We start from the raw sequence: 13,217 nt of genomic DNA on the forward strand, positions 1-13,217 counted from the left end.
CTTGAGGGTCTTTCTCTCTTTGGCTGACCCTCTACCCTTCCCAGCAGCATGTCTTTCTCCAAAGAATAGGCCCCCTTCAATAACATAACCCAAAGTACGTGAGGCAAAGCCTCCACATTCTTCCCTCCAAAGAACACTCCAACTGCACCTTTTCCAAGACATACTTGTTTGTTCTTTTGGCCGTCCATGGGATGTTCAGTGCTCTTCCCCAACACCATAGCTCAAAGCTGTCAGTTTTTCTTCTGTCATCTTTGTTCATTGTCCAACTTTCAGATGCATAGCAAGTAATTGGAAAGACTATGGCATGAATCAGATGTGTGTTAGTCCTCAAACTGACATCATTACTCCTCAGTAATTTGGAGAGGTCCCTAAATGCAAATATTCCCAGTGCAATGCGTTTCCTTATTTCCTGATTGCTCTTTGCTAGATGGTGACAAATTAGGTTCCTAGGTGTTCTCTGGGCCTTCTCCCCTACACCCTATTGTTTTTATTTTTCTCGCTTTTAAAAAAGATATCTATGTGGCAAAATCCTAAATTTGTTGAATTCATGTGTGGGTAATGTTTTATCTCTACCTTCACCTGTTTAAGTATATTCTGTCCCAGAGATTACTGAAGTTGTTCCCCCCCCCCCCCGAAGTTGTTTTTAATGCTCTGGTGGTGTGGTGTGTAACTGAAAAATTGACTGTTCAAATTCATCTATTAGTTTCTGCTTGGGAGAAAGACGACAGTCTCCTCCTGTGAAGATTTACAGCCGTGGATACCCAGTGAGGTTCACTGACTCGATGGTTGTGAGTTTTTTATTTTAGAAGAGAAATTGTTGGTTGTGATTGTCTTTGAAGGATGATGAAGCTTGGCCTCTGTGTTGTGCTGCCATGGTGCTTCTTTTTAGAGCTTGTTGTGGACTCCAGCACAGCAGCGACCATGAGAATGACCGGGAGTGGGCTGGATCTGTTATATTGGTGAGAATGATAGGAATTGGGCTAGATCTGTTCTGTTGGTGAGAATGACATGGGATAGGGCTGGCTGTGTTCTCTTGTGAGAGCGACAGGGTTTGGGCTAGGTCTGTTCTTGGTGAGAATAACAGGATTGGGCTGGCTGTGTTCTGTTGGTGAGAATGACACACAGTCAGGCCAGGTCTTTTCTGTTGGTGAGAATGACAGGGATCGGGCCAGGTCTGTTCTGTTGGTGTGAGTGACAGGGATCGGGCCAGGTCTGTTCTGTTGGTGAAAATGCCAGGGATTGGGCCGGGTCTTTTCTGCTGTATGTTAGGGGTGCTCTGAGCCAGGGCTGACTCAGTGGCACTTAGCAATAAAAACTTCTCATTTGAGAACATCTGTATTACTACTGATCAAACAGTTCAAATGTAGCATAGATTAACAGAGGGAAGATAGAAATCTCTTAGAGCCTTTTTTGTTTTGCTTTGACTCATGGCACTTAATTGTGTGATTCTTCGTTTCCTCATTTTTGAGATGAAGGTGACAGTTCCTGTGTGGTGGTGTCAGAAGGCAGTGAGATCAGAGATGGTATAGCCGCTGCAGCATTTTGCTAGCGTATGGGAAGCAGTCAGTGAGTGGAGCGTTTGCCTGCCTGGATCCAGATACGCACCTTGCTGTGTCTCGTTTAGAGGCTGGTTTAGCTGGATAGGTAGGAGGAGCAGATCGCAGAAGCTTACAAGGGTGTGTAGTCTTGAGTGTAGTGTCTTTCCAGAGCTTTCTTGCTGACTAGGGACTTTTCTCCCTAGTTCTAAATCACTTTTTAAAATTAAGTACAGTAAAATCTTTGAAAGCTGAAACCAGTGTTAGGTGGTAAGTGTCAGAGAAGAAAAATGAGAATGTTTTTCACTTAAAACAAGCTCTGTACACTGCTAGGAATATACTCCAAGGAAATCAGAACTTGGACACAAATGGAGATATGTATACCAATGTTTATAACAGTGTTGTTCATAATAGCAAGAACATAGAAACAGCCCATATGTCTATCAACAAACGGATTGAGAAATTGTAGTACATTCACCCAATGGAACACTACATAGAATTAAGGAACAACAATTTCATAAAATACTGTATAACATGAGTCTGTAGAGCATTTTGCTGAACAAACTGACTCAGTCACATAAGGACAAATACTGCATAAGGTGACTATGGTTAAAAAAGGAGGATAAATGAGTAAGATGTACATCGATGTTCAAAAGGGAGAAAGTGGGATAGAGAAAGGGGAAAAGGGAAAATCACTAGGGTATGCAGGTTAAGGAGCACATGGGGTGAAGGAATAAAGAGTTAATGGAGACTTGAAGAGATGTGATACAAGCATAGATTGATAGGAATTAATTATATAAAATAAAATGTATGTGAACAGTTGTATAAAATATAGTACACTTTAAGGGAAAAAATGAAAAAAAAAAAAATCCCTCAGAAAAATCAAACTCTGTAGCAAAATGGTAAGACTTGGGGGACCGCATGTGACAGATGTACAGACAGGGCAGTCCTGGCTCACTCTGGCTCTTACAGGCTCCACTGAATGTTCTCAGAAGCTCAAGTCCAGCTGCCTGCCCAGCATAGACTCTGCCATCTACTTCTGCCACCTGCCAAAAGGCCTGTACATTTATCTTCAAAATTTCACTTTTATACAAATCCATGATTACCCTGTATCCATATCTTCAAATTGATAGCAGTTTTATTTTGTGCTTCTTCCCCAAGTCACTGGATATAATTTGAGGAAATCAGAATTTCCATGAATCGTGATTTATAAAGGATAGTAGATGTTGTGGTTGGTTGTTACCAAGCCTGCCCTGACTTATGACCCTACCGGTGCAGAGTAGAACTGCCTCCGTCACATTGCCAAGCTGTGCTTCTGAGATGCCTCTGGGTGGGCTTGCTTAATAAGCCCGTCCTCATGACCGTTGGTTCTGGATAGTTACCTTAGGACAATTGAAACAGGAACTTCTTAAATACTCAGGATGCAGAACATTTTGAAGGTGTGTGCTGCTCTGCAAAAGCAGACCCTTAGGGAACATAAGGATGACTGTAACATTGCATTCAATGCTATATGTACTGAAAGAGGGCAGCAGATAGCTTACATTAGAAGTCATATTTATATTTTTGGAGACTGAGTATTTATTTTTTGAGTGGCTGAAATATTTACAGAGCTACAGTTTTAAAAATTTTATAAAGGAATATAGTACCTCCCCCCCTTTCCTTCCATTTGTTGTTTTTATGTTTCTGCCCAGGTACAGTTTACTGTTAACTTGTTCTGTGTTGTTTTAAAAATGATACATATATTTAAAAGTAAACACAAATTTGCTTTTTCAGTTTCTCCTTTTTGCTTTTGATTTAACAGTCTTGTATATACTGTTCTGCACTTTTTAATTTGGTCATCATATTTAAGAACTGCTTATCTATCAGTATATAGAAAATTTCCACATTTGCATATTTTCTTAAAAAAATATAATTGAGGTGTAGAATCAAGTCATTGTGAATGTAACAACTGATGGTTTTTAAGTGAATTATTACTGATAAGTGCATATATCAGCATAATCCACTTTTAAAACATTTCTGTCCCTCCCTTCAGTCCCCAGTCATTCCTCACTCCCACCTGTGGTCCTGGCTAATATGCATCATTTCCCTTGTTTTGACATCTCTCCTCTAACATCCAGAGAGATCTCGTGGCCGACTGGGTAAGGCGTTGAGCTGCCAGCCCGAAGGGCAGTAGTTCAGTCCATCAGCTGCTCCAAAGAAGAACAATGAATAGTCTCTTCCCATGTCATTTGTAGCCTCCGAACACCCCACTGGAGGAATAGCTTACACATATGTGCACACACACTTATTATTGTTATGTGCTGTCAAGTTGGGACCAACTCATAGCTGACCCTCCAGTGGGTTTTCAGACACTGTAAAGCACACAGGAGTAGATTGCCCATCCTTCTGTGGAGCAGCTGGTGGATTTGAACTATATCCCTTTGGGTTGGCAACACAACTGCTTATCACTAGGCCTCCAGAGCTTCCAGCTATAAGATAATTGTTTTGAATCCTTCTGTAAAAATTCATAGTCTTGGAAACCCTATGGGTGGGCTCCACTGTACAGGTGTAACTAGGATACATTTTGTCTGTAGGATGAGTTTTGAGGCATATTCCTGGTATAGGGATGTATGTGTTTTTAATGTTGACAAATATTGTCAAATTAATGGTGATTTGTGTTCATGATACCAGATTGTTAGACTCGTCCAGGACCAGAAAAGCATTCCAGTTCCCCTTGATTGTAAAGCCACAACAATGCTTTTTGGTGGAAAAGAAAACCCTTAAGTATAAGAATTATTGCTTCTTGTCTTCTTCATTGTATCCTTAAAGGTCTAAGTTTTATTTTAAAGTTCCTGGGAATAATTTATACATTATCTCTTAAAATGAAAAATGTATTTATTCTCTGTTCTGCCTCTTGACAACTATCCTACAGCAACTGTTTATATGGGCTCAGAAAGAAGTCAGTTTGACTATGTTACTATAGCCTTATTTCTAATAATAAAGAATAGAAATAATTAAATATGATTTGTAAAGAATAAATCGTAAGTCTCAACAATGAATATATTGTAAAATTAATTTAGTGGTCTATAATAATGACTTTTTAAATGAAAAACAAATATAATAACAAAGCTATCTTCACAGAAATACTTTCCATAAGTTCATATACATGCATGTATGTAAATGAACAAGTGATATGATAGGACAAATGCCAATGGGAAGAGATTGGGTTAGGATGTAGTAATTAGGGGCTTATGGTAATGATTTTTACTATTATTATTTGGAATCTTTTATTGTGCTTTTAGTATACATGGCCATTTAGATTCTTATTCAACCGTTTTATTATTTTTTTAAAAATTTCTATTTTTTTAGTGTGTGTGTGTGTGTGTGTGTGTGTGTGTGTGTGTACCGTCAAATCAGATCTGACTGGTACAGGAGGAGATTGCCCCTCCTTCCTCGGCAGAGCATCTGGTGGATTCGAACCTTGTGCCTCTGGGATTGCAGTGCAGCTTCTTGCCACTAGGCCACCAGAGCTTCCCAGTTTTATTATTTTTACAAGATAACATATTTATGAGTTCAGTGATTTAAAACTAATTTAGAAATATTTTGGCAGAACAAGTACTGCTTTTGTATGGGCTGTTCTTTTTGTTGGCTGCCTTTGCTTCAGCCCTTGTTTATGATGACCTCTTAGCTGCCATCTAGTTGGCACATCGCTCTTCAAGGGAAAAGACCTGGAGCACAGCTCCCACCAAGGCGTTGAACCGGCTTTTCCAGGTTCAGTCCTGGCTGATGAGGCCAAACCAGGATTGACCTGAATTTGTGAACTGTGGGTGTGTCTCACTCATAACTGAACAGGAAAAAGGTCGAGTCAGTGCTATTCTTGAACTGTAATCTCCTCAGCAGTCCATGGTACCCTCAATACTCTTCTCTAGCATCACAGCTCAAAGACATCAATTCTCCTTCTAACCTCCTTAGTCATTGTCCAACTGTCCGATGCATAACAAGTGATTGCAAAGACCATAGCCTGTATCAGAGTCACCTTAGTCTCCAGAAAGACACCATTGCTCTTCAGTACTTTGGAGAGGTCCCTTTTGAGGGTACCACGGACTGCTGGTAAAACCAAGGAGGATAGAGGGAGAATTGATGCCTTTGAGCTGTGGCGCTGGAGAAGAGTATTGAGAATATCATGGACTGCTAAGAAAACAATCAGATTCATCCTGGAAAGGGTTAAACCGGGTGGCTCCTGGGAGGCAAGGATTCTGAGGCTCCGTCTAACATACTTTGGACATGTTGTGAGGAGAGACTGGTCCTTGGAGAAGGACATCATTCTTGGGAGGGTGGAGAGACAGCGCAGGAGGGGAAGGCCCTCTGTGAGGTAGATTGATTCAGTGACTGGCGTAATCGGGATGGGTGTGTCAGAGACAGTGTGATTGGCACAGGACAGAGCAGAGTTTAGAGCTGTTGTACATAGGGTCGCTGTGAGTCACTTGGAGTCACAAGCAACTCGACGGTACATAGCAACAACAGTGTGCATGGTTCATAGCAACCAAATCTCTGAAATGGAAAAGTTGGACATGGCAGTGTGCAGCTCAAACATAGGGACCCAGCTGCACTGCCAACTCAAAGGCAAGCAGTTCAAATCCACTAGCTCCCCCGTTGGAGAAAGATGGAAAATCTCTCTGAAAACCCAGTACATAACAACAAGCTCAAACCTGGTGGCCGGGGATTCCCACAAAGAGCTTCTTCCTGGCCTTGTGGAACTGCTCTTTACAATTTCTAGGGCTTCAGATTAGCTAGAAGATTTTCAGTCAGGACTGACACACTGAAATCAGAAGAGACACACATTTGGTAAATGTGACTATGGCAGGACAGTCACCAGAATGGGAAGGATCCCAGAGTGTTGTGTATTCAGTGCTGTGCAGCATTCAGCTGCAGCCATGTGCCTTGGTGACTGATTTTTTCCTCCCCTCAAAATCTGGAAATTGCTAATGGCCCAGTTCTAGAGGCAGTGGACATAGTAGGGATAGTGGCTGTCAAACTTTGTTCACTGGTGCTCTTTACCTGAGAGCCTGATCGTGCATGTCTGCACACAGAGGAAGCACACGTTTCATGGAATAGTAGTCCTGCTGTGTTCCTTAGGAGCTGGTGAGGTGGATCTCCACGGAGTGGCACCACTGGCCCAAAGCCAGCAGCTGGATGCTCTCCTCTTTCCATATACAGCCTTGCAGGCCCAGTGGACAGGTAGCTGGGAGTCGCTTCCACTTCCACAGCACTGATATTTTTTATTCTTTTTCCGGAATTCACAGGCTGTGTTTACAACTAACTGGTTAATTTTCCATTTTAAAGAAATGCTAATCAGGAGCCACAGAATTACACTGACATTTGTCAAGCAGCAGGAGTAATGATGATGGTGATACTGGAGTTAACTAACTTCAGGGGAGATGCTGCAAAACTGATCACTTCAGGGTTGAGCCCTGTGGGTTGGAGGTCAGCTCTCTCCAGACCTTTTACCAATTCTCACACCCGTCCTCTTCCCTGGGGCACACTCTTGGCTTCTCTATTAGATTTGGTAATCTATTGCATTGGCTACCCAGAAGTCACAGACCATATTTTCAGTGGGGTTGTTTATTAAGGAGCAGGGGGGAACAGTTTGGGATGTGGGTCAGCAGGGATCCTGTACTTAGGATCCAGAGAGGGAAGCATATAGCAGTATCCCTTCTTCAGCTCTCCTGGAGGTTCAGGCCCTCTCTCCCCTCTTTGTGGATAGCACCTCTTGGTTCTGCCTTCTCCTGCTACTGCATCCCCTCTTGACCTCTGGCTGTCTTCAGTGGTACAGTCCTTGATCCCTGTTACATCTCTTTTTAGAGGTGCTGTAGTATGTAATGTATTGTGCTGTTTGACTCTACCAGCTGTTCTGCAGGAAAAGGAAAGTTATTGAACTGTTACTGTTTTAGGAATTCTGGTGGTATGGTGCATTATGAGTTGTGCCACTAATCAGTGTTTAACAGTTCGAATTTACCAGCAGTTCCACACACAAAAAAACCCACCAAAACAAACAAACAAACAAACAAAAAACCCAAAAAAAACCCCAACCAGAAACGAGTGGGGGTGGGGCGGAAGACCGGCAAATTTCCCCCTCTAATAACTTACAGCCTTGGGAACATGGTGGAGGGTTGTGCAGAATCAGAACCAATGCAGCAGCAGCACATTGGGTTTGCTTTGTTATTATTTGAAACTGTCCTGGTGGCATAGTTGGTAACATATTGATTGCTAACTGAGAAGCTGGTGGTTTGTGTTGACCAGCCACTGTGCAGAAGGAAGAAGGGCCATCCCTCCTTCACAGTCTTGGACCTGATGGAGGGCCACTGTGGTGGAGGGTTGCCATGAGTAGGAACTGACTTCCTGGCGGTGGACTTTTTTGCCTCCTGTAGGAATCCTGGTGGTACAGTAGTTAAATTGCTCAACTCTGTACCAAGAGTCAATGCCAAGGAAGAGAGATGGGCATCTGCCTTTGTAGACCACAGACTTCACTTACATGGTAAATTCTGCATAGTCTCTAGAGTCCGTTGGCTTGCATAATTTATCAGCCAGTGATTTCAGGGTGACATCAGCCTAGGGCTAGACAAAAGACATCAAATCACACCTTGCCTGTGGCTTAAGTAGGAATTTCCCTCACTTGGATGTTCCTCCTCGTGTAGAAACTAGGGCAAAGGTAACTCCTCAGGGTTTATTGTTGTGTGTGGTTAACTGTCAGCTGAGACCCTGTGAACAGCAGATCTGAACCCTGCCCTATCCTGTGCAATCCTCATCACCTCTGACATGCTTGAGCCCATGGCTACAGTCTGTGTCAGTCCATCTCGTTGGAGGTCTTTCTTTAGTTTGCTGATCCTCCACCTTTCCCAATATGATCCCTTTCCAAGGAATTATCTACCCCCTCCTAATATCATGTCCAAAGTATGTAGGGCAAAGCTTTGTTATCTTTGCCTCCAAGAAGCACTTTGGCTGCACTTGCTCCAAGACATAACTGTTTGTTTAGCAACCCATTGGATATTCAGTGTTCTTTTCCAGCATCACAACTCAGAAATAAGAGTTCTTCTGTTATCCTTATTCATTATCCAGCTTCAAGATGCATTACAGGTAATTTAAAAGATCATGACAGGAGCACCTTGGTCTTTAAACTGACAGTAATTTGGAGAGGTCAATGACAGTGGACTTTGCCAAATACAGTACATCTCTTGATCTCTTATTGGTGCAGAGGACATTTTTTGTGGATCCAAATAAGATGAAAACAATGACAACATCAGTCTTTTTCTGTCTGTCATAATGTTGCTTATTGGTCCAGAGATGAGGATTTCTTTCTGTCTTCTTGATGTTGAGATGCAATCTGTATTGAAGGCTGTCGTTCTTCAATAGGCAGTAAGTATTTCAGATCCTCCTGACCTTTTGCAAGAAAGGTAGTGTTATCTGCATAATACAGATTATTGATGAATCGTCCTCCAATCCTGATACCACATTCTGCTTTATAAAGTCCAACTTCTTGAGTGATTTTCTCAGCATGTAAATGGAATGGAGAAGATGCAACCCTGATGTACGCTCTTCCTGATTTTAAACCCTGCAGAGTTCCCTTGCTGTGTTTGGATAGCAGCTTTTTGGCCTATGTATAAATTTCACATGAACATAATTGGTGTTCTAGGATTCCTTTTCTTAAAGTTAGCCATAGTTTGTTATGATCCACACAAATGCCTTTGCATACTCCATAAAACACAATTAGATTCTTCTGGTATTCTCTGCTTTGATCCGGGATCCATCTGCATCAGCAATGATATCCCTAGTGCCATGGCTTCTTGTTATATCTGTGCTCCTGCACCTCAAGGTTTGGGGGACTGGACCAATATGCTGTTTTAGTAAATAATCAAGACAGACAGTCACATAAAGGAGCAAATTTCACCACAGAAAGCATACCCACCCCACTGCAGATCCTCCTGGTTTCTGAGACTCAGTCCTTGCCGATTGCCCATTTACTCCCATGAAGTGACTGTTGGGTTTGAACCATGGCCCTTTCACTTAGAAGCGCAACTGTAACACACCATGCCATGATCTATTGTGATTCACAGTTTGAAAAACACTTGTATAAAGGAATCTTGATGCTATACCAGTTAGCATTCTCAGAACACTACAAGATCTAGTCTAGAAAAATTTTTACACTCAGCCTGTTAAAATTCACAAAGACTTTTGTGGAGTCTGAGAATATGGTGGTTATGTTGGTCGTCGTTCTTGGAGAACCATCTAAATTACCAGAATCTGGTCAGTAATAAATACTCAGAAGGGTAAAGAATAGGCAGTCCTTTATGAATCAGGATGTTTGGTTCAGGTTGGTTTGGTGGTGGTATGAGGTGCTGACTCACTCTGACTCCGTGCCCTGTCACGGTAGAATAAAGCGCTGCCTCATCCGTGTCATCCTCATGCTCTGTTCTGCTCTGCTCCTTTTAGTGGAGGATCTTCTTATCAGTCATGGACCCTTAACTTTTTCAAGCATGGTCTCCAGAGACTGGTAAATATTGGCAGGTATGTTTTGTAGGATTTATGTACTTTTGATCACTGAATTTAGAGTTAGTGAGAGATTATTTTCTAACATAGTGATATCATTAGATCTATTTCAGTATTTAAAATAAAATTTATTCTATTGGAATCATTATGGAGCTTTTTATATGAGAAGTCTGTGTTCTCTAGTGATAAAATGTTATTGTAAGAACTGATGAAATGTGCTTGCTTCGGCAGCACATATGTTAAATTTGGAATGATACAGAGAAGATTAGCATGGTCCCTGAGCAAGGATGACACGCAAATTCGTGGCGTTTTCCATATTTTTCAGGGATAAAAGTGCAACAATGAATGAATGGAAATCCAAAGTCTCTGTAAATTTTCATTAAAAGTAATAATAAAAAAAGAACTGATGAAATGATTTAAATATATTGAGCACTAATACTGCATACATAGTAATTTTGAGGACAAAGCTGCAATGATTTCATTGTAGCTTATCTTTTGGGGGAAAATAGTACTCTTGAATTTCTTTAAACAAACATAACTAAACAAATAGAACTGCTTTATTGAAGTATACTTGCCATCCAGAAATCTTTGCATAAAGTATGCAGTTTGTGAGAGTTGACATCTTGACCCAAGAAACCATCATTGCTATAAAGACAGTGAACACACTCTACCCACCAAGGACCCTTATGGTTTATTGTCCCTTCCTCCTACGCTCTTCTTCCTAGGCAACTTGTGAGATTTGCTTTCTGTTTATTTATATAAGCAGAAAGTTATTAAGTGAGTTTGTGTAGGAGTCCCTGGACTGTGTACATATTTAACAGCTATGTTTAGAAACCTAAAGGTTAGCTGTCCTACCCTCCCAGAGATGCCCTAATGCTAGGCCTGGATATCTATTGCACAGCCATGAGTGAACAAAGAGAGATGCCATGATTTGTGGTTGACTCCATGGCAACTGACTACAACAGTCTTACCTAACCCAGTAAATGTGTTATCTTTTCATCTGTCTGTTGGCCAGTTGCGTATCCTCTTTGACAAACTATGTTGATTCCTATTACTTATTGATTGGGTTAAGATGCAAAAAGTTTCTCCTTTCGAGATTTGACTTATCATTTATGTTTCCAACTTTATGTTATCTCTATATTTTTGTTCAAATCTTTTCTGAACTTAAGTATTTAAATTTTATAAGGTCCAAATTTAGTCTTCTTTTCTGTTGATTCATTGTCGTGTTTATTCATCTATCATTGAGAATAATTGGATCTCAATGTTTTATTCCTATATATTCTTTCAAGAACCTTGCAGTTTTAGATTTAGCGTTTAGGTCTTAAGGATATATTTTTGAAGGGGCACCCATTCATCTTTATTTATTGCACATTTTATTCCCCCACAGTGCACCCCTTGTATCATATTGTTGTCATACATTTATTGTCTAATTATACATTCCTTCTGAACAGTTCTTCCCCTCATCTGTTCTAATACAGTGTTCGTAGCTGCTGCTTTTTCCTCATTCTCTCCCCAGCCCCCCATGTCTGTCCTATTTAATAACAGTGGTGTTAGGCATTGTTTGTCCTTTTGTGACGAAGGTATTTCACTCAGTATAATGTCTTCAGGACCAGGTTTGAGGCCTTGAGCACCAGGGAGTGTAGACCAAATGAGCTCTGGGAGGATTTCAAGAAAATCATCCATGAAGAATGCAAAAGATCATTACAAAGGCTGAGGAAGAAGACCAAGATGGATGTCAGATGAGACTCCGAGTATTGCGTTAGAGTGCTCAGAAACCAAAGCTAAAGGAAGAAACTAAGAAATCAAAGAGCTGAACAGAAAATTTCAAAAGGCAGCTTGGGAAGACAAAGCAAGATACTATAATGAAATGTGCAGAGAGCTGGAGTCAGAAAATGAAAAAGGGCCAAATTCGCTCAGTGTTTCTTAAGCTGAAGGAGTTGAAAAACAAATTCAAGCCATGGGTGGCAATACTTAAAGATAATTTGGGTAGACTGTTAAATGATCCACGAAGTATCAGAAGAAGATGGAAGGAGTACACAGAGTCACTGTATCAGAAGGAATTGGGTGACACAGAGGAATTTCATGAAATAACATACGAGCAAGAGTGATGAAGGAGGAAGTTCAAGTTGCTATGAAGGAATTGGCAAAAAAGAAGGCTCCAGGAGTTGACTGCATACAAATTGATTTATTTCAACAAACAGACGCTGCCCTGGATGTGCTCACTAAGTTGTGCCAGGAAATCTGGAGGACAGCCAGCTGGCCAACAGACTGGAAAAGATCAATATTTGTTCCTATTCCAAAGAAAGGTGACCCAACAAAGTGTGGAAATTATTGAACAATATCATTGATATCACATGCAAGCAAGATTCTGCTGAAAATGATCCAAAAATGTTTGGAACAATATGTCACCAGAGAATTGCCAGATATGCAGACTGGATTTAGAAGAGGCTATGGTACCAGGGATATGATAGCTAATGTTAGATGGATCTTAACAGAAAGCAGAGAATACCAGAAGAATGTCTATCTGTGCTTCATTGACTATGCAAAGGCTTTTGACTGTGTGGATCACAACAAGCTATGGCTAACTCTGAGAAGAATGGGAATCCCAGAACATTTGATTGTGCTAATGCGAAACCTATACTTGGACCAAGAGGCAGTCTTCAGAACAGAGCATGGAGACACTACATGGTTCAAAATCAGGAAGGGGGTCCATCAGGGATGTATTTTTGTCTCCATACCTTTTCAATCTGTATGCAGAACAGATCATCCGAGATGCTGGCTGTATGAGGAGGAATGTGGCATCAGGATTGGTAGAAGAATCATCAGCAACCTGCGTTATGTGGATGACACAACCCTGCTTGCTGAAACTGAAGAGGACATGAAGCGCTTGCTGCAGAAGGTCAAGGACTGCAGCCTTCAATATGGATTGAAGCTCAACATCAAGAAAACAGATTCTCACCACTGGGCCAATTGGCATCATCAGTGTGGATGGTGAAGAGATTGATATAGTTAACAGTTTTCGTTTACTTGGTTCCACAGTCAACACTCTTGGTAACAGCAGCCAGGAAATCAGGAGACAAATTGCATTGGGAAAGTCAGCTGTGAGGGACTTCTCAAAAGAGTACTGAAGTGCAACCATGTCAGGCTGGAGATTAAGGT

The sequence above is a fragment of the Elephantulus edwardii genome, unplaced genomic scaffold (assembly GCF_000299155.1).
Source record: "Elephantulus edwardii isolate Elephantulus edwardi_28Jun2011 unplaced genomic scaffold, EleEdw1.0 scaffold00166, whole genome shotgun sequence".
NCBI lineage: Eukaryota > Metazoa > Chordata > Mammalia > Macroscelidea > Macroscelididae > Elephantulus > Elephantulus edwardii.